Consider the following 23,464-nt stretch of genomic DNA (forward strand, 5'->3'; position numbering starts at 1 on the left):
GGACAGTATTATGAGGGCTTTGCAGAGGGAGCACTAGCCCCAGGCCCTTAGGGGTTAGATGCCTCTTGGGAAAAGTAATAGTTAAACTGAGACTTGAGGAAAGAATTGATCTTACCCAGGAAAAGAGTAAGTGGAAAGACAAGAGCTAATTTTCAACCTGTTAACTCTAGGATATCTGTGCGTGACTTCAGATCTATCACCTTATGGGACTGGTTGTTAAGTATTTTTTCATTTACCTACTGGCGTAAAGAATCTTCAAATATGAGATGGGGCTGTAATAACAAGCTCACAGCATTCTTGGGAGGATTCAGTGAGTCGCAGTGATGTTGGCACTTGGCACAGTGCCTGGAATGAAGCAGGTACGTTTAATTGGAGTTGCAATAATGGTGGTGATGATTATGAGGATTTTTAGTAATTCAGTCAGAAGTAATGTTGATAAGAGTGATGGTGTATTTGTTGACTATAAAAGCAAAGTTTAATCCACGTCCAGGGCCTATTTTTCTTTCTTCTCCATGGATGAGAAGAGGAAAGTGGGACTCTATTATTTCATTATAACATGCATCCCAGAACACTCCATGCAGCATTTGGGAGGGAAAAGCAAAATACTTCTGGGTTCTCAGAGGACAAGTAACTGTCAAGGTTTATGTGATGTCTTCTGCAGGACGGTATATTTCCTAGTCCGTGTAAAACAATTGCCCTCTGTGTTCCCTGTCTGTTGGGGGGGCAACTGTTAACCAACTCTGACGCATCAGAGTCTCTGTTCTGCAGACATGTGTGCTGTGTAGCAAAAGGTGAACAGTTCTTCACCCTCAAACAAGTCCCTTAACCCTAAGGGCCAAGAGAAAGAGTTGAGGTCCACACACTCAGTCTGATCCCTCAGTCTTGGTAGACCCCTACCTGTGGCCCACACTCATAGTAGCCCTCCTTTTGGTTCCCCACACCTAATAATCCAGGTCCAGAGTGAAAACAGGAGTTGCTCCCACATTGTTAATGTCAATTACCACAGATAGCTGGCTTTCCAATAGTTTCTTATAGACTGAAGGTTGACAGGCAGCCCAACCATGAAAATAAACTCTGACTCATGAGTTCAAGACTGAAGTAAAAGAAGCACAGCGAGTCACAGCTAAATGTGATCTTAGATATAGGAAAATTCCAATGACAACAAAGGTGAGACTCGGTTTAAATTGTGAATACATAATCTAGAGTCTAGTCATCTCAGAAGCTCATCCATGTGGAACACAGCACATATTCTGGTAGTAAGTGGACACTCAAAGTCAACTGTGGGCACCATACAGCCACTTGATTGTACCATCTGTCATTTTGTCATTTATTTCTTGGTATGAAATGACTTAGCTTCTAAACCAGGTCTGTGTTTCAGGCCTCTTGATTTTTAATGCAGGATCCTCCTGATGTTTATTATTGCTCTCTCCTTTCCCGCACGTTTAACTGCAGACAACATTTTAAAATCTCCCACCATTTGTACCGGTTTGCATCCAGGAATCTTTCTAAGCTCTGCTTCCCAAACCTGAACTCTCTGTTGCCATCCCATTGTGATTGGTTGCATTCTTGCTCTCTGCCTGCTTCCATGGGCTTGCTGCTCCACACCTCCCTTTATTACCTGTCCTTCAGTCACCTAGTACTTTAGCGGCAGTACCTTTGGCTCAGTGCCCTCCACCAAAGACCAGCCCCCATGGCTGAGATCTGGCCTTTCACTCTTACTCCTAAGTGGGCACAGAAATAACCACTTTCTAGAAGAAAGCCAGTTCCTTCTCCAAGAATCTAGCTGCTCTGCCATGGGATAAGTAGAGAACTGACAGCCCTAAAATTCAACACCAGCCTGAATGGTTCTGGTCAAATTCTTGGATTTGTCCCTAATTCCTGCATCCTACAGTGAACTCTGCTAATTTCCACAAGGGTTTATGCCATGGCTATTGTCTCCTGACCTTGACTCATTTCTGACTCCTGCTACTTCCTTGGCAACTTGTTCTCTCCAGAAGGGACATGGCAATCAAAGGAGCCCAAAAGCAGCTGGCACCTGACCCAGGCTATTGGCAAATGCATTTTCTACTGGCCCATCAAACTGGTGAGAAACAGAATCATCTCAGGAGGAGAGTGAGGTGGCAATCACAAATGTGAATGTGAGTAATGTGAGCTTGTCAGGCCTTATGTCTAAAAAGCAGATTTTTGTGACAGAATTAGATAAAGTTTTATTTCAAACTTGCATAACTCAGCAGTATGCCATGCAAGCCTTCATGCTTTTAATTTCCTCCTAAATTTCATGGTCCAAAAAAATCAACAGATGCTGGAAAATTATATTTATGTAAAAGAGCTTCTAATTCAATATGAAAATAATAAAAGAATGAAGATTTACTCATGCAGTTCAAAAAAATCTAGGCAGGACTTTGAAGTCCAAGAGCTTCCCCTGGGAGGCACTGGCATGTTACAGTGGCCACATGATACTAATGCAGCCTTCTCCCAACACAGATATCTCTTCCCCAGCACTAGCCATTGTCTTTACCTTTGGCTTCATGCCTTTTCCAGTGATTTAATGGTTTTGCCACCACAGCCCCAGTCTTGATTTTTTATCCACTCAAAACAGCTACCTTCGAGAAAAAATATTTCAAAAACATAGATATTCCTCCAGCTAGCTTAACTTTTTTTTTATTTGAGTATATTTGGCTCAATGTTACATTAGTTTCAAGTATCCAACATAATGATTCGACTTCTCTATAAGTTGTACTATCCCCAGCTAGACATCTTACTACAAATATGTGTCATTAGGCTCAAAACAAACTTGGAGAAAGTATTAATGTCTGTACGGGTTTTGATAGATAACAAACCATCCTAAAACTTAGTGGTTTAGAACAACTACCATCAGGGGTGCCTGGGTGGCTCAGTCGGTTAAGCATCTGACTTCAGCTCAGGTCACGATCTCTTGGTTTATGAGTTCGAACCCTGAGTCAGGCTCTGTGCTGACAGCTCAGGCAGAGCCTGGAGCCTGCTTTGGATTCTGTGTCTCCCTTTCTCTCTGCCCCTCCCCTGCTCATGCTCTGTCTCTCTCTATCTCAAAAATAAATAAAAAACATTTTTTAAAAATTAAAAAAAAAAAAAAAAGAACAACTACAATCATTATTTTATCCCTGAAGATACTGTGAGTTAATAGGGCCCAGCTAGGCAGTTCTTCTGCTCCCTGTGCTGTCCGCTGGTGCTGCATCCCTCCAGAGGACAGAGTGGGTTAGAGCTCAAGATGTTCACTCATACAGTGTTGGACGCTCAGCCAGGGCTGTTGGCTGAAGCACATAGATTCTCCTCCACATCCTTTCTATGCCCCTTGGACTTGTCACAGCATCCCAAGAGGTATCAATGCACAGCATCATTTGTACCATATTCTAACTGCCAAACACATCAAGATCAGCTCAGTTCAAGGGGAAAGGGGAAAGACTCATCCATTACACTCTCCAAATCCATCGTATCTATGGGGGAAAAAAAGGTTTTATTATTGGGCCACTAATCAATCCCATTGTTATTTATAAGGAAACTTCCCTTATTAGACTCAATCCCAACAGGGTCCAGAGCAACTGATTTACTGCCTTTAGATCTTCAGAACAGAGTGAAACTTTCTCAAATTACTTGGAGTCTGAGTTCACGGGGGCCTAGGACCCTTTGGGGCTATTGAAAAGATCAGGGGCTATGTAGGCTTGAAAATTCCCGTGGTTTATAATACTGTTGGGATTTACCTTGAACTATATAAATGGAAAAACAACACAAATAACTTTCCAACAGATTCTGCCAGATGAAAGCATAGTAGGCTATTCAGGTATTATTGATAGGTGGGAGAGGACCACACTAATTTGTCCGTCAAAGGATTAAATTTAAAGATGATTTCTAAAATCACCATTCATTTGCATTGTTCTTCATTTCTATTAGAATATAAGACTAGAAAGGATAGGATTGTGGATTCAGTTCCCATGAGAGAAGTCAAGTTTTGCTTTCTCCACACCAAATTGGCCATGTTGTAAATCTGCACCTTGACTCATCAATGGATCTGAAAGAGAAGGGACAGATCAGTGTTACCCCATCCTTGACACTGAGAACCACATAGCATTTTCTTGAATACCATTTAATTTTTTCCTATTCTCTTCATCCCAACCTCCCCCGACCCATTAAGAGTCAGGAAAGAAACTGTTATTGAACTCTTAGTAGGTATCACCCACCGTATTCAAATTTTTTTCCTGTTTTTGTTAAACTAATATTGTGTCATTTAATCATTACCATAAAGGGTTTTGTGTGCTGTGGGCACTTAATAGTGCTCATGTGACTTGCTGAGATAAATTTTGAGGCAGGTGATCAACCATGGCATTAGCAATGTTTTATTGGATAAAGAAACCTCACATATTTTTGAGGACAGCTTCCTTTGGTTCTGAAGTACAGAAGCTAGATATCCTTGCCAGACAGAGAAATGTATTGCTTTTTGGCTCATATCAGCTCAGTATATGATATTAAACTTGCAAAACATGGTAATAAAACCCTGAAGAAATAGAAGATATTTTGATAGCTGTACTTTAGCCTATATAAGATATTTTGTCGTGGAATATCTGTAGAAAATGCCATTTGACCATGATTTGGAGATGTTGCTTATTGCAAGCATTTTACAAGCTAATTTTGGACGAATGTACCACTTTAGCAAATTTGCAGTTCTCAAAAATAGGAATTCCATCCAGAAGGGAATGGCAGTTTTCCCTCAGGGCATGAATGATCATTCTCATTTCATTGAAATATTTCAATAGGCTGAATTTAATCAGAGTGGTTTTAATTATTCCATTCCTCTGACCCCCGTGTCCACTTCTGCCTTTACCCCTAAATTCCAAATTATCTTTAGCAGAAGTTTAATATCTACACATTTTTCTTTCTACCACATTGTTAATGTAGTCAACACTTGAGCTCCCAAGAAGTTGAGAAAGATTTTCAAAATGAAATAATCATCTCTAGAAATCAAAAGGCATTTTAATGATAGGACAACTTAGCTGGCCTTTGGAAAATGAGATCACTCTAAAGAAATCTACTGATCAAGACGACAGAATGAAAGTGTCCAGAGGGTCTTAATCACCAGTATCAGGGATATAAGTGAAGATAGAATGTGAAGAGAGGAAAGTAAAGGATGAAGCAAGTATCAGAGTATTTAAAGACTTATTAGAGGTTGCCGCAAAAACAAGACATATGAATCTAATCTTATCTTGTATAAAATATCAACATTGTTTTCTTGTTTAAATCAAGAATTTCTTCCAAAAGGGTTCCATTGTCTCATTTACTTTTATGGGTAACAGTATCTAGTCGTCTGAATTAAAGCATATATTTCCAATTAATATAGATTTTATTTGATTGGTTTATTGTGTACTATTCCTAGACAATGCTATGCATATGGAGATATTTAATGTATTTCAAGTACACAGATATTTTCTAAACAAAAATGTTGTATATTATGTGTGTGTATGTATGTGTGTGTGTGTGTGTGTGTGTGTGTATAAACAGATGTGTACATAGGTAGATAGATGGGTAGTTAGAGAGGAAGATAGATAGATATATGATAGATGATAGATTTATAGATAGATAGATAGATAGATAGATAGATAGATAGATAGATAGAATCTCCTGTTAAAGAGTATGATTGAGTATTTTGTCTCCTTTAAGGAGTTGTAAGCTTTTGATTTGGTATTCTAACTATCCCAGAAAAAGTTATCCAAATACCTACTATTTCCATCCTGCGTCTACAGAAGGTACTAAATGTCATTGTCTGCAACAAGTTGGAGTCATCAAATATTGTGCTTGGATCTCTGTTCTAAGTTGTTTTGCCTCCCAGAATCTGACTTCTCCTGTCATATGCCGACACTGATGCATGACTGTCACCTGACTATTGGTGTCCAGAGTTGATAAAGTTTCCTAGTCCCTTTTAAGAATGGTGCACTTTGAACCCAGCCTATACAACCATCTATGTAAGCATAGTAAATTCACAATAGTGTATTATGATTCAATACTCTGGAATGATGAAACAAGGTTTAGGGTAGTGCTTTCAGACAAAAATGTTTCCTTTAAGTTGAATCTTGTTTCTGAGAGTTTGCATTCATAATGGAAATCCATCATCTATGAATTACTCGGAGCCTCATAAATGTCTCCAAAATGACCACAGCTCACTCCTTCGGGTCTCCTAAAAATAGGCATTCAGGTGCCAGGAGTTGATTACGTAGGCAGTCTGTGATGACTCTAACCATGCCAAAGAATGCTTACATTTGTCCTAAATCTATTTTTAGAAACCAATTGTTAAAACAGCCCACAATGTGTGGACCTGCTGGTGAATTCCATAAACAGATGTCACTCTATTTTTCTATCTTGAAAAAATACATCAAGTACCGTTTGCTGGCTGCCAAAGAGAAGATTATAAAGGAGCAATAAGTGATAGGTTAACTCACCCTTGGCTTTCGTGTTTAAAATGAATCAGCTTTTCAGGGTGTCCCATTTCCATTCTTCATATCACAATGCCTGTACTTCTTTGTGGCACATTTCTTGTCAAGATTTCCAAGTGGCCCTTGAGATAGGATCTATCTGTGAAATATCCAACCTGTGAAAATGAGCCCATTACCATGTTTATGGACAAGTGTTCCCCAATAGCTATCTCTTTAATGTTCAATGGAACCCTGCAGACAGATTTTCTACCCTCTTCCCTCTTGCCTTTGTAAATATGCCATGTAAAAACAGTGTTTCATCTGTATAACAGGCTGCTTGGGAAAGGGTGTATGGTGTTATAAATGACTGCCATGGTTCATCTCTGCAGAGTTATATTCTATGTTAGCCAGCAGAGCAATCCTCTTCTACTGATGGAGTCAAAATAGGCACATCAAAGAGTCAAGATACCTGTGGTACATGGTATTAGGGTTAACTTCGTTTTCAGTCAGCTGCTATATTCCAAGGGGAAGATGGTCTCTGATATAAGCTCGTGGCTCCAGAAAGCTACCCACCTGGTCCATAAAAGGCTCCCCAATGAAGATTTGAAGAATCTTTACGAACAGATCCCCAGGTCCCTAGGAAAACAATGTGAGGTCATCTATACAAGGTACTGGGTTATAACAACAAAACAGAAGATAATTTTTTAAGTACATTTCTCCCAATGTTTTCTAGCATCCTTTTAGAAATTATAAATAGAGGAAGTATTTAAATGACCCCTATTTTGACTGTGAATAGACTTGAATTTCCATATCCTAGAAGAAATGAATCTCTTGGTTATGCTTGTGCGGTGGAAGAGTTAATCCAAAAGACAATGTTTTCCTGAAATCTTATATATCAGTACAGCTCGGATCAGTAGGGCTAAGATCAAATACCCTCTCATTCCTTCTCGTCAATTGTATTCAGAATTGCAAAAAAGTTTCAGCTCCAGATGAAAAGGAATAGATAAGTATTTTGCAGCATAAAAATAAACTCCCTGTTAAGTATGATCTCTTAAGTAGTATAAAATTTCTATAAGCTGGGATATGTGTTACATGTGGCTAAAAGACTACCCTTCATTTTCCACCAATCTGGTTTTTAACCTGCTGTTCTGAGGCCATAAACTCTCAGAGGGAAGTCCTCTGTAATTTTGTATGGAATTTGATGACTTAGAGGCCCATGGCAGGAATTACGGAGAGGGAGTTTTCTCAACTCCACAGCTCCTATAAAGAGACTAAAGCTCATTATCTGAATCTCAAACTAGTTCATTTTACAGAGCTATGAAATAGCATAAGCTTTGTTAACTCCTTTAATTTCATTCTTTGGGTGAAGTATTCTGTACACCTTCTAGAAATGTATATTCAATGTCACTTGGATAGAGAGAAAGGAAGGCTGAGTGCGCCCAGAATATTGGAGGACATAGAGTGGGAGATCAGAAGTTAGAAGATTAGCCTAGTTTTTCATGGAGACAGCCCTTCAAGCTTTCCCAGGAAATAAAAGGCTTCTAGCGGGGCGGGGGAGGGGGGGGGTGGGGGTGGGGGGGGTGGGAAACAATAGACCTGAACAGCAGGAGTGTTTGGGACAGGAGCCAGGGAGCAAGAGTCACTAACAGAGAGTGGTAATTTGGAATGAATTGCTGTTTGTGTTGTGAAGCACACAGGACACAGCTGGTGTACTGGCTAACCTGAGGATTTGTAGTGACTGCATTGAAATGGTAATGAAGTTTTTATTTTATGATTGCAGATGTTTGTGGATTATTGTTATTAAGCTTATTAGTGTACCACTACAAATATGAGATTTTTATTTACTTGGGCTCTTATTTATGGGAGCTTTGTTAAAGTCTTTTTAACTCAAGACAAGAAAACAAAAGCCGTGCAATAACCAAAATGTGCTGAGCCATCAGGCAATCCTTACGGAGTGGGCCTGTGCGTGCGTGCGTGCGTTTGTGTGTGCACATGTTCACCAGTGCCCTTAATGTAAGACTCTTATACATTTGAGATAAATCCAAATGTTCCCCTTGTTGTTGTGCCTTAAGTAACGTTTTCAAGTACTCTGCTCACAGGTGAAACAATCAATCATTCTAGTAACAGTGGTCACTATCACTGGTTCTGGCGTTGGATTGCCTTGCCAATTCTGCCATTTATAAACTGTGTAGTATTAGGCACTTAACTTCCCTCTGCCTCAGCTTCCAACTCTGTAAAATTGAGGTTAAAGAAATGCTACCTTTTTTCTAAAGTCATTGTGAGGTTTAAATGTGATATCTGGGGATGCCTGGGTGGCTCAGTAGGTTAAGTGTCTGATTTCAGCTCAGGTCATGATCTTGCGGTCCATGAGTTCAAGCGCCACGTCGGGCCCTGTGCTGACAGCTCAGAGCCTGGAGCCTGCTTCAGATTCTGTGTCTCCCTCTCCCTCTGCCCTTCCCCCACTCACACTCTGTCTCTCTCTGCCTCTCAAAAATGAATAAATGTTAAAAAAAAATTTTTTATGATATCTGTATAGAGCACTTATCAATTAATGTTAGCTGTTACCTAAAAGGATCTTGATGTAGAAAGACACTTATGCATTTTATTCAAAAGGTTGGGACTAAGAATTCTGTTAGAAACTTTATTATCTTGCAGAGTGATCTCATATCAAACAATTGAAAGAAGGTGCACATATGTCTGTGGACAACTAGTTTTCAAGCAATAAAATAAATAATAACCAGTTATTTTATTGTTAGGCATAGTATGATCTCTTTTAATGATTCAGAAACTGCTGAAGAATCTTGAAATCTTTCAAGATACTATCATTAGTGAGTATTAAGTAGCATCATAGAATGGATTGACAAAAGTGTTTAGGATATCAGTTATAAAAATTCCAAATGATTTTGCTTTCATTATAGTTCACTTCCTAGCTGGCCATAAGGACACAGTAAATACACAGGAAGTGAAATGAGCGTCTCCAAGGAATTCAGTTTCTAACATGCTAAAATAATTTCCTTAGGTTAGAAAAATCAAAATCCCCAAAATATGCCATATGTAAAAATAAACTCATTACAATTAAGCATTTCAAAATGAATATGATTACTAGTTGACCAATTAAAGAGAAGCCTCTTTCATATTGACTATACAGCAATTCCTGCCAGTATCATGATGTGATGTTGATGATTTAAAACCAATTGGGGACGCTAATGAAGAATCCCATGATTCACAGTCAAATGTATCTTGGAGTCTAGTCATAAATTTACAATAAAGTTGACATCTGGGGTGCCTGGGTGGCTCAGTTAGTTAAGTATCCAACTCTTGATTTCTGCTCATGTCGTGATCTCAGTCATAAGATAGAGCTGCACCTCGGGCTCCATGCTGAGTTTGGAGCCTGCTTAAGATTCCTTCCCTCCCTGTCCCTTTGCCCCTCCCCCGCTGGCACACTCATGCACTCTCTCTCTCAAAAAATAAAAAAAATTAAAAAGTTGACATCTAGTGAGAGTTTCTAAGTGAGTATATCTTCTGCAATTTTCTAACAGAGTTCATCTAAAATAGGTTCATGGTCAGAAATTAAATATGTTCACCTTAATTTGTTGATAGATAACGTATTTCCTTAACCAAAGGTGACCCCTCATGACTCTGAAAGCAATAAGAAAACACTGTGTAAATTATAAAGCATTAATTTGGGGTGGGAGAATGTCAGGAAATCGGGAAGCAAACCAAGTTCTCAAATACATTATTACATCTGAGGGATAGCTTTAATTAGGTAGTTTCATGATATCTTAAACCAGTATGCACCCATACCATGGGTTGTGATTAAAAAGACCTTTATATAAAAACAAGGTCTTCAGGAATTACATTTTATATCTCATTATTGTAACTTAATTGCTTATGATTTAAATACTTCTAAATTAAAAAAAAAACCAATTCACTTGTAATAAGTTCTATTCTGTAGTGGAGATTTTTCCAAAGTGAAATTTGTAACTATAAGTATAATGTAAGCCTGGAGATGCCAGAGACCACCACATAGAGAATGAGTTCATGAGAATGAAGCCAACCCAGAGGAAGGTTGAGCCAACAGATGGAGAAAGACAGACACTGGTGACATCATTTGAGGCCTCCAGATTCAGCCATACCTGGGTTTCATAATTCTGTCAGCCAATAAATTCCTTTTATGGCTTATGCCTGTTGGAGCTCAGTTTCTGTCACTTAAAAACCAGGAGAATCCTTACTAATACAGCAACGAGGGTCACAAGTTTTGGGGAAATGCTTCAAATTATATTTGTCTCTTACAAATTCACAACGTGTACTAACTTGTTAAAAGATCTGAGAAAACCTGCTGTAATGGAACTTTCTTTCTCTGTGTTAACCCGCTGTTTCCCCAAACTTGGTTGATAGTAGAGTCTCCTTTTATGCAACACCTACGAGCACCCGTTTCACTAAGCACGTTTTGGGATGTGATGCTCTTCTAAGGCATGGAGGGAAGAGAGTTGTCAAAAATGACCCCAGCAGGACTTCAAAGACTCACTGAAAAGAAATTCATAAAGTGAAGTAACCTCTACTAGATGAGTAAGTCTAAGTGGGGAGGGAGCCAAAAGCAGGGTCTTCTCTACACAGTCCCCTCATTTCTCTGTAGCACCATGATGGGAATAGTGGAGACCTCCATCATCTCTTTAAATGACAGATTACTAGGGGCTCACTATCACATGCTGTTCCTTCCTCTGCCATGATCCAATATATTGGTGGTTTTTCCTCCTAACTTTATCCCTCTCCATAGAATCTCTACCACCTATAAGATGAAGATATGCCAGGCTATTTGAAGGCTCTTCATTTAAGGTAGCAGGGAACCTCATCTTCTAGGCTCCCATCATATTTCCCAATCCTACACTTACAAGCTTCAGCTTCTGAGATGGGTCTCAGTTCTCTTAAATTCTACCAGCTAATGTCCATCTTTTCTACAACCATTCAAGCCCCAAGGGCTGAGACTCAGGAGAGCCACTGGTGTAAGTTCCAATCTGAGTGCAGACCAGTGTCTCAGTTGAAAACAGAGGAAGCAAATTTTCCCTAACCCTGCTTTTCAGGCCTCCATGGGATTGAATGATGCCCACCCACACTGGGGAGAACAATCCACTTTGCTCATCTATTGATTCAAATGTTAATCTCATCCAGAGACACCCTTACAGACATACCTAGAATAATGTTTAACCAAATATCTGGGCACATCTGTGTCCCAGCCAAGTTGACATATAAAATTAATTATCACAGTAACAAAAATCACATATGCTTCTGTTTCACTTATTCCTGAGGATTTGTTCCAGAAGCATGAGCTCTTTGGGAGTTGTGCAGTCCTTTCTTGTCAACATGGTCTTTGACATCACCTTAGTTCAGCAGTTACCAGCCTTGCTTGACATCAAAATGTAGAATATTATGAAAACATGGATTTCTAGGCTTCCATTAATTACAACCTTCTGAATGAGAATCTGAGTTTGAGGCCCATCTTAGATCAGAATATAAGATAGAGGCCCGGGCCCATTTCCAAAGGATTTTGTTGTTGTTGTAGTTTATTTATTTGAGAGAGAGAGAGAAAGAGAGAGAGAGAGGAAGAGAGAGAGGAAGAGAGAGAGAGAGTCGGGGAGGGGCAGAGAGCAAGAGGGAGAACACAAAATCTGAAACAGGCTCCAGGCTCTGAGCTGTCAGTACAGAGCCGACACGGGGCTCCAGCTCGCGAACTGTGAGATCATGACCTCAGCCGAAGTTGGACCCTTAACCAACTGAGTCACCCAGACACCCCTCCAAAGGATTTTAATAATCAACCTCACTAAGGAATAACTGCTTTTTTTTCATTTTATTATTTTTTTAATTTAAAAAATTTTAATTCCAGTATAGTTAACATACAGTGTTATATCAGTTTCAGGTGTACAATATAGTGATTCAACAATTCTATGCATTACTCAGTGCTCATCAAGATAAGTGTACTCTTAATCCCCTTCACCTATTTCACACACATCCCCCAGCCATCTCCCCTCTGGTAACCATCAGTTGGTTTTCTACAGTTAAGAGTCTGTTTTTTGGTTTGTCTCTTTTTTTTTCTTTGTTTCTTAAATTCCACATATGAGTGAAATCATATGGTATTTGTCTTTCTTTGACTCACTTATTTCAGGTAGCATTATACCCTCTAGATCCATCCATGTTGTTGCAAATGGCAAGATTTCATTCTCTCTTTATGGCTGAGTAACATTCCATGGAGTATATGTACCACATCTTCTTTATCCATTCATCTATTGATGGACACTTGGGCTGCTTCCATAATTTGGCTCTTGTAAATAAAGATGCAGAGGGATAACTGCTCAAAGTGCAGAGTCACTGGAGACAGTGACTCCAAACCCACAGCAGGGATTTTAGTAGTGTCCCTCCTTCTCACTCCTGTGTTTTCCTCTCCTCCAGACCCCCTTGGCTCATTTAGGGAGGAGCCAGGAGGATAAAGCCATTTGCTAAGTTAGTAGTTTGTGGCAGGAATTGGACTATGTATTTTATATGCTTTATTTCATTGTAATCCTCTAGTCAAACTTGTGAGAGAAAAAAAGGAGAGGTTCTACTTTATAGATGAGAAAAACAAAGTTTAAAGGAGTTAAGTAATTTTACCAAGAGTTTAATTAGTGAAAGAGCTGGAATTTAAACTACAACCCATTTGTTTTTCTCTACACATCAAACTTTGTGGTTGGTTTAGGAATAATCAGATGACCCCAGACTGGAATGGATTAAAGATTCAGAAAAGAAAATGTTTAAAGCATCTTGTACTTGGTAAGCAATCAGTAACAGGCTCAAGTAGTTGGCTAGACATGGAAAGAAATAGGGGACTGATGGTCTTCCACTGTATTAGGAAAACCCATAGCACCCTTTGGACAGAAATGTTAAAAAACATGACCACACCTCAGAGAGGCATCAGACACTTTTATGAAATCTTCAATGTCCCTGTCCTACATCTTCATTCAACATAATAGGTACTCAATAAATGACTCTTGAATAAACAAATGATATAAAATTTATATAGTACTTGTATTTTTTTAAGGAGGGGATTCTTCAATAATTTCTTGCTTTGTTTGTTTTCACCCTGAGGCCAAGAATAAGAATACAATAAATTTGCATAATCTGCACTTGAGAAGAGCTCTTTAGTAGTTCCCCATTCAATTTATTTTATCTTTAGATAAAAGGTGAATAGGTGTTAAGTATTCTAATTAGCTGTTTGGAAAGGCCTCATAAGCCTCTTTTTCTGAATGACATAAAAAATAAGTATTTGGCTGGAATACTATAGTTCTGAAGATTATTCTTATTTAAGAGCCTTATATAATTCATCCTTTGGGTGTTCAATAAATGCTTCCTGAGTGATTGACTTTGAGGAGTAGAAGGATTCTCTAACTAGTAGGCAATTTTAGAACTGGTTGTCATAGATCCTGTGTTCTGGTCTTATTCCATCTTCAAAACAAAACAAAAAAACTTTCTAGTTGCTAGTATCAGCATTATAAGAAACAGAGTTCAGGTTTGGAAAGCTATGATTACTTAACATGCACATGAACAAAGTATTACTAAATTGCATATAGTATGAGTATAATATGATAATGAGTCAAAATTAATGTAAATAGGACTGGTAAAAAAAATTACTATGTCCCCTAGAACCTGGAGAATCTGGAGGATATTGCTACTAATTAATAAATGTATTCTTGTGCTATCAGTCACCTGAATGATTTGGTTCATCCTGCAATTAATGGGTTGTAGTGAAATGTCAAACACTCCCTAGGCTCAAAAATCCTATATGAAGTATCAGTAAGGATACAATTCTTAGTCAGAAGTAGCAATTATCAATGGGCTATCCATATACTCTGGAAAGTTATTTAACATGTAAACATCTTGGTAGATGTCGCAGTAGTTCTCTGTTTCTAAGCAAGGATTCAGCATTGTTGATCCTTGACTTTATTTCTCCTAATCCAAGAACTAATTTACTATTTTCTTTCTTTCTCTCTTCACTCTCTTTTTCTCTTTCTCTCCTTCCATCCTTCCCTCCCCCTTTTCCTCCACCTTCCCACTACATCTCTCATTCCTTTCTTCTCTTTCCACAGGAATTTCTTGAATCTGTATAATACGCCCAATCCACACTAAACCCTAAAGATACAATGATGAACAGTATTCCTGAATTTAAGATGCTTACAGAAAAATGAAGGTGGCATAACATAAAAATAGATGGGATTCCAAGTAAACGTCAGTGATTACCTAGGAGATTAAAGGAGGTTATAAAATATTACCAGAGTAGAAAAATTCAGCAAGTTTCAATGTTAGCAAAGCATGAAGAAATTTATTCTGAATTTGAAGTTACATGTGTTCAATAAACTGAAACTGATGAAAACTTACTGAAATTGCTCAATTTATAAGGCTTAACTACTTTATAATGGGAGAAATCAATGAAGCAGGTATTTATGATATCTAGATTCTTGATGTATATTATATTTGATTATGAGAAATACTTTATTGCTTAGAGTATGGCAAACAATTTTACTAATACTTTGTGTAACCATATTTGAGTATTATTCATTGTATTAAAAACTTTCTCTTGAACCTAAAATGTACACTAAATTATTTTCTGGATTCTGAACTATGCTTTTATTAGATCTAAAAGAAAAAAATTTTCCATAGTGAATTCATTTAACAAATAGTTATTGAATACCTCCTGTCTCCTAGATACTATGCATTAGAAAACAAAAACAAAACAAAACAAAACCAAAAAACACCAGACATGGTCCCAGCCCTCATAAAATTTATATACTGGTAAACAGTTTCAAATTGTGTAATATAAATCTTTGGCAAAGTAGAGTTTCCTTCAGAAAAAAATGCCCTTTATAACAAACTTGGCTAAAAAAACAATGTCCCAGTAAATAGGGCATGACCGTCTCTCCTATTTTCGAGGCACAGTTCTGAAACCACAAAGCATAGGCTTTAAGTGAAATGGAACTCGGTTCAAATTCAGCTCTGCTCCTTCTTGGATCTCTGACTCCATCCATTGAATGAGATTTGTAATTCCAACTTCACAGGCATATTGTGAAAATCAGATGGCCTGTGTACAGAGAATAATTCTGGACCCTAAATTGAAAGGTGCCGGATTCGGCAATATTTGAGCCTTTGATTTTTAGGATGTGTGTATGTCGGTGTATGCATTTGTGTGTGTGTAAGTATATGAGTGAGAACATTTCAGTACCTCACTGCCAGGATTATTAACATGAATTAACTGATCAGTAACAAGATGTTGATATAGCAAGTCATAGTCAAGTTGAAAATGGACTGACTCCCAGGGACATATTCTGATATCCATAATTGCTTTTTGAATGCATAGGAAGTATTCCATGTGTCAACTGATGATGAAAAAATCCCTAATTTGACTTTTTCACATTCATTAAAAAAATTATACCCAATTACTAATTATGGATCACTGTATTCCAGTTGGGATTTCACACCACTTCTAAATGACACTTGTAACAAATTACTTCTCCCCAAATCATTTGACTTGCTTCACCAAATATTTTGATAGTGATAGAAGGATCACTTAAAATAAGTGTTGGAGAGTGAACCATTTACTTGCAAAGAATTATAGTCTTAGAGCATTTAGATTGTGAAATTTATTTGGTAAAATCTAGGAAAGACTAATATGTGGTGGTATTTTCACTATTTTTACGTTACAGAATTTACTGCTTTTTGTGTATATGCTCACACGTTCCTTTCTTTTTATTTAAATAGAATATCTGTTAACTGTAACAAATGTTAACAAATTATAAAATTGATCAAAATAAGATTTCTAAGATGAATCCAGCATTTTCTTCCTATGAACAAGTACTTATAAATCTTTAAAACCACATATAAGATCCTATTTCCAAACAATAGGATTTCTTTTTCCATTACATATGATGATAACTCCTAGCCAGAGCAGCCACAGTTCAGTGTTGATTCATTTACACAAGCTTCACATTTCATAGATGTTCATGGGCCCTTTTATTCTTAAATAAACAGCTTTCTTGAAAGGTGTTTTACTTGTAAATATGTATTATAAAAGATTTATTTTCCTCTTTTGACCTGACCTTCTCCTACCCTCACCTCATTAGACAAAAAAAGTAATTTTTGTCTAATAATTTTTTCTTTTATTATTATTATTGTTACTTTATTTCAGCACTCGAATTTAGTGACTCATCACTTACATATAACACCCAGTGCTCATCCCAACGAGTGCCCTCCTTAATACCCATTTAGCCCATTCCCTGCCCACTTCCCCTTCAGCAACCCTCAGTTTGTTCTCTATATTAAGAGTCTCTTAAGGTTTGCCTCCCTATTTCTTTTTATCTGATTTTTCTTTCCCTTTCCCTATATTTATTTGTTTCTTAAATTCGACATGCAAGTGAAAAAAAAATATATTTATCTTTCTCTGACTGACTTATTTCGCTTAGCATAACACACTCTAGTTCCTCCACATTGTTGCCAATGGCGAGATTTCATTCTTTTTGATCACCAAGTAATATTCCACTATATATACATATATGGACATATATATATATATACACATATATGTATATATGTATATAGACATTTGGGCTGTTCCATAATTTGGCTATTGTCGATAGTGCTGTATTTTTTTTAATTTTTTTAATGTTTATTTATTTATTTTTAATATGAAATTTATTTTCAAATTGGTTTCCATACAACACCCAGTGCTCATCCCAACAGGTGCCCTCCTCAGTGCCCATCACCCACTTTCCCCTTCCTCCCACCCCCCAATCAACCCTCAGTTTATTCTCAGTTTTTTAGAGTCTCTTATGGTTTGCCTCCCTACCTCTCTAACTTTTTTCCCCCTTCCCCTCCCCTGTGGTCTTCTGTTAAGTTTCTCAGGATCCACATAAGAGTGAAAACATATGGTATCTGTCTTTCTCTGTATGACTTATTTCACTTAGCATAACACTCTCCAGTTCCATCCACATTGCTACAAAAGGCCATATTTCATTCTTTCTCATTGCCAAGTAGTATTCCATTGTAGATATAAACCACAACTTTTTTATCCATTCATCAGTTGATGGACATTTAGGCTCTTTCCATAATTTGGCTATTGTTGAGAGTGCTGCTATAAACATTGGGAACAAACATTGGGAGCAAGAATCACAGGAAATAGGAGAGGTGGGAGTGCTGGGGGGGGGGGGTTGTAATCTTAAAAGAATAAAAGAGCAGTTCACCTGGCAGCTGCCAGCTACTAACCTGGCATATAAGTGACTGATATTCTCTCTTACTGCTATCTAAAATTTATAAAAATTATAAGTAAGCACTTTCTATGGGGAAGGTGGGTGATTACTATCTCTGAGGAGCTCATAGTGTTTGACAGCATCTTTATTTTTTACATAGATAATTTTCAAAATATTCCTGCAAAGAAACTACAAGTGAAATATCTCTTTTTTAAAGGCTGGATTAAAAAAGAACGTGAAGAGAGGCCATGTCAGTGAATATGTTCACAGATTAAGCCCTGGAACTAGAATGCTGGTGTGTGTGTGTGTGTGTGTGTGTGTGTGTGTGTGTGTGTGTGTGTATGCATGCTCGTGTGTGTGTGTGTGTGTGTGTGTGTGTATGAGTTTGAATGTCTCTTGATTTCTGTCTTTACATCTCTCAATTTTAAGATTTTACTGTTTCTCTGCTTCTCTAACTGGTTTCTCACCTTCAATGACTTCATCAACCAACTGGTGATTGGCAAAGCTAATTTTCCCTTCTCTTGCTGTATACTTCTGAATCCTTCTTTACCAGTGTATCTTATATAAGCCATAGATTTCATTTCCTTCCCTGAATCTTAGGGTTGACTCCACTAAAATACGGCAGATTTGGGTGAATGCATTTGATCTGATTGTTCAGAATGCTCTGACAAGTATGGCAGCTTGACAATGACTTCAAAGAGGGTAGTTGCAGGAGAGATGAAGAAGAGAAGTTTGTATATGGGGTAGTGGTTTTTATAAAGAGACTCTTATAAGAAATGTCTAACTTCTGCCATGTCCCAGGCAAAGGGCAAAGGGATGGTAGTGCCCCCTCAACACCTGCACAGTCGACAGACCCTTACTGAACATCATTAAAGCTCCAGATATTGTACTGAACCATACATGGGATGCAGACATAAAGGAAGGCATGTTCTACTGTCTTGAATTTTGAAATCTGGTCCAGTAGAAAAGATAGACAAGTATACATGCCTAACTATAAAGTGGAATGAGTTATAGTAAACTATAAGCTTTTTAAAAAAGCTATGGGGATATGCAGAATAGAATAATCCTATCCATTCATATATGTGATTTATGCCCCCCCATTTGAAAGGCACTTTGGCCCACTGTGTGATGGCTAGTGTTTCTCAAACCTGGAAACTCTCCCTAGTATTTGTTGCGGGTAGACTGGGCCAGCAGTGTTACAGGTACATTCTTCTCTACAAACACTATGATGAAGTTTTCTTGGCCTCTGAACAACAGTGACAGAGATGAAGCACTACCTCTGTGGGTAGCTCTACCTCATGGGCTGGTAGCTCCCATCATTGAGTAGTCATTTAATTGAAAAGATTTTTTTTTATTTATTAGAGGAAAAAGTGACAGGCAAATTTTATCAGAAACATATTAGCATAAAATGTCTATTTGCAAGTGATCACATGAAAAATGGCAGATGATTAATTTCTGACTTGGTCAGTAACACTAGAGTAATTGAGAGTTGGGAGACGTTCTGAAATACCCACTGGTGGATGTTACACAATTTGAACATCTCCCAGTGTTCCTGCAGTACTTTCACTGAGATTTGTGCATATGTCAAACCAGTTGGCAATATGCCAAAGTCAGAATGGATTTATACCAATAAAGTACAAAGAATGGAGATAGGGTTTCTTAGAGAGCAAAGATACTAATACTGTATTGTTCAACTAGTAAGAGATGAGTTTCAGCCAAAGGAAGGAGAATTTTATCAGCTCTTACAAATTATGGTACCAAGATGGATGCTATATAACTTTGATTTCATTCTTTTTCCAAAGAAGCTACTTTTTCAGATGCAAGTTTCAAGCTTTTTGGATGAGTTTCTAATTCGGAATGTTCAAGAAGGATTAAAAATGTGAAGTATATACAGAAGGACAAAAAAAAAACTTAAAAGAAGTTTTTCTAGTAAAAGTTTCATAAGTGGTCACTTTGATATCATAAGATGCAGTAAAATACCATGGCCTTAAGTTTTCAAACACTAGATAATTTTCCCCTAATCAATACAAAAATTATCATATTACCATATGATCCAGCAATTCTAAACACTACTGGGTGTTTACCCAAAGAAAATGAAAACACTAACCCAAAAGGATATATGCACCTCTATGTTGATTGCAACATTATTTACAATAGCCAAAATATGGATGCAACCCATGTGCCCATTTGATAGATGAGTGGATAAAGGAGATATATGTATTATGAAATATTATTCAGGCATAAAAAATAATGAAATATTGCCATTTGCAACAGCATGGATGGACCTCAAGGGTATAATGCTAAGTAAAATAAGTCAACCAGAGAAAGACAAATACCATATGATTTCATTCACATGTGGAATTTAAGAAACAAAACAAATGAACAAGTGAAGAATAAAAAGAGACAAACAAAAAAACAGGGGTACCTTGCTGGCTTAGTTAGTAGAGCATGAGACCCTTGATCTAGGAACTGTGAGTTCAAACCCCACATTGAGGGTAGAGTCTACTTAAAAAAAATAAAAAAAAAACCAGACTCTTAAACACAGAGAACAAATTGGTGGATGCCAGAGGGGAGGTGGGTGAAAGGGATAGGGAAAATAGATAAAGGGGATTAAAGGTATACTTATCTTGATGAGCACTGAGAAATGTATAGATTTGTTGAATCATTACATTGTACATCTGAAACTATTATAACACTGTGTGTTAATTATGCTTGAATTTTTAAAATCTAATGAATAATTATTCTATAAATTCCTCCTGAATTCCAGCAGTGTTCATTATGGCAATAGTGAGAAGGCACTCCTTATTTTGACATTAAAATCATCCTAAGAACTATAATCATGTGACACCCTCACCCTATTCCACACGTGGCTGAGAATCACACACTTACATGAAGCTTGTCTCTTCTTTAAGTCATTAGTCCAAATCAGCTGCAAGAAAAAAATTCACAGTATGAATAGAGCAACACACACACACACACACACACACACACACACACACACACACTGGTTTGTTGAATTGAAGTTGGTCCTAACAAAAGAAATAACTTTCATACCTTTGAGTCTTTCACTAAAAATTACTTTGAACACCAATCAAAGCCTTGCTAAAATCCATTTGCTGCATTATAAATGCCTGTATGAAGGGCATTATATACTTATTTGATGTAGTTGGATTTTTTTCTTTTTAAAGTTTATCTAATGATCAAAATTCCTAATTCTAATAATTAGATAGCCTGTGCTGTCTTGGTGGTTAGCAATCTATATAAGAGGGTGAAAATTCAGCATACTGGTGGTTCATTAGGATTCTCCAGAGAAATAGAACCAATAGGATATATATATATATATATATATATATATATATATATATATATTCATATATGTAGCTGAAAATGGATATGGATAGATATAGATACAGATATAGATATCTTGGGACTTCTCAGCCTCCAAAATTCATATATATTGGCTCACATGATTTTGGAGGCTGAGAAGTCCTACAATCTGCCATCTGTAAGCTAGAGAACCAAGAAAGCCTGTGGTGTAATTTGGTCCGAATCCACAGGCCCGAGAACCAGAAGCACAGATGTCTGAGGAGAGGAGAAGATGGATGTCCCAGCTCAAGCAGAGAGCAAATTCTTGCTTCCTTTACCTTTGTGTTCTGTTCAGGCCCTCAACACACTGGAAGATGCCCACTCACATTGGTAAAGGCAACCTTCTTTACCCAGTCCACTGATTCAAATGCTACTCTCTTCTGGAAACATCCTCACAGACACGCCCAGAAATGTTTTGCCAGCTATCCTGGTATTCTTTGGACCAGTCAAGTTGACACAAATCAAAATGACACTCATCACAGCTGGTGTTGTGAGCTTCATTAACAACATCACCTCTGACATTCACTTACAGCCTTTTATGTGCCTGACACTGGGCCAAGCATTTTATTTACATGATCTCAGTTAGTCCTCTCAACATAATGTGACAGGTGATGTATAATAATGATCTCCATTCTCCAGATTAGAAAACTGAAGCTTAGAGAAATTCGGTAACTTGCCCAGGATCATAGAGTAGGAGGTAGAGCAGGCATGAAACACACAGTTCTGTATGATACCAAAAGACCAGGCCCAAAGCCCTAATCCTCTAATTACCCATTTCCAACTTGAAAACGGATCCTTGGGTATTTCAAAGCATTCTATGTAAAACAAATATGAAAGTAAAATGATATTAATGTAATTGGCTAAGTAAACAATGTGATTTGTAGACTTTCTTGAACTGAGAGTTTCCATTTATTTACTTTTTATGCATATCCTATTTTGTTTCAACTGGGATTTAATATGAAAAATGGCTTCATAAAAAGCAGTTGGTCAGAAAAGCAATCTGTCGAAAATAGAAAACGTTTGAACCAGAGTTATACTGGCTGCCGTGAAGGCATGTCACTTTACACCTTCTTTCTTCCTAGGGCCTAATGGGAAAGCATGAAATTGACCTAAACTCCAAGTTTCCCAGGGTTTGGCAGGCCGTCACTTACCGAGGCGTGGTATGACCACACAAGCCGTCCAAACAGCTGCTCTGGGACCAGGCCACTCAGGGTGTGGCCATGTGGACTGGCGTGGATGGTAGCAGTGAGCAGACCAGAAGGCTACGTTCCTACAGTAGCCTTCTCGGCATCCAGGCCTCGGTACTCCCTTTCACCCCTCTCGTCCACCCCACTTTCTCCAGAAAGGTTGGCTGGATAAAGGGAGGCTTCCACTCCAACTAGGAGAACGGTTGAGAAGGCAGAATCCCACCCAGCGTGGGGGACTGCCCGGCTTCCAAGCAGCCATGTGCTGATTTGCAGGGGCACTTGAGTATGAAACAGGCTTGTCAATACACGTGTCAGCGTTCGTCCCACTGATGTGACTCAGCTGGGAGCTCACTCTGCTGTGGGGGTGGGCCTGTCCTTTTTATTCCTCTAAGGATTTCCTGCGAGTTGAAGGATCACGAGGAGCTGCCAGAGTGAGCATGTGCAGATGGCAGGTGAAGTTGTGCGTCAGCAAAGAACGATCCCTTTTGTTTTTTTCAGGAGTGGCAAGTCAAAATCCAGCTATTAACACAGGAGGTTCACTGGGGAAGTCGGAAAGAAAAGCACATTGGCATTCACATTAGGCAGAAAAGGACCCACGGAGCTGTTAGAAAACCCAGAGGGAAATAGAAGCTAAAGAACTTTTCCTACTAACACACTAATGATGTTTATCTGCACACAGCCTGCTTTTGTGCTAGTACTTTATATACAATTTAGGGGCCATTAAACTTTAATTTAAGATAATTCATTAGAAACGTGTTTTGTATTGGAAGTTTCAGAATAGCAACTCAAACATTTCAGAAACCTCTGTTTTTACTTACACTGTGTTTTGCCTCCACCACGGAGCAAACAGCTCAGATATGTAACCCGCCCAAAATAATTGACTCCTGCCTCCAACCTTGCTTCTGAATATTCAAACACACAGCTGTGGGAGTGAAGTGAGAGGCAGGGAACCTGACAGCGAAGAATATCTCTCTGTTTTACATAAACTCAGGCACTTTGGAGGTTGGGAGATGTGTTTTCCAGAGTGTTAGACACACTTCTTCGGTCCTAATTGAGAACGTTGTTATCAGCATCCTGTAACTGCAAATGCCAAATTGAAATATCAATTTAAATCAAATAGGGATGAACAAAGAAAAAAATTCAAAACACTCGCATAGAAAAAAATCTTCAATTTCCTAGATTATCAATATCAATTTATATGGATAGCTAT

General features: G+C 38.1%; 1 long non-coding RNA gene across 1 annotated transcript; it reads left to right on the forward strand.

Annotated features, from left to right (window-relative positions):
* Positions 1-1,256: 1,256 nt before the first annotated feature.
* Positions 1,257-23,006, forward strand: LOC131519122 (uncharacterized). Its single transcript, XR_009265476.1, has 2 exons — positions 1,257-2,138; positions 22,753-23,006. It is a non-coding gene; the product is annotated as an uncharacterized LOC131519122 (long non-coding RNA).
* Positions 23,007-23,464: the final 458 nt, after the last annotated feature.

This window comes from Neofelis nebulosa, chromosome 8 (genome assembly GCF_028018385.1).
Source record: "Neofelis nebulosa isolate mNeoNeb1 chromosome 8, mNeoNeb1.pri, whole genome shotgun sequence".
NCBI classification, from domain to species: domain Eukaryota; kingdom Metazoa; phylum Chordata; class Mammalia; order Carnivora; family Felidae; genus Neofelis; species Neofelis nebulosa.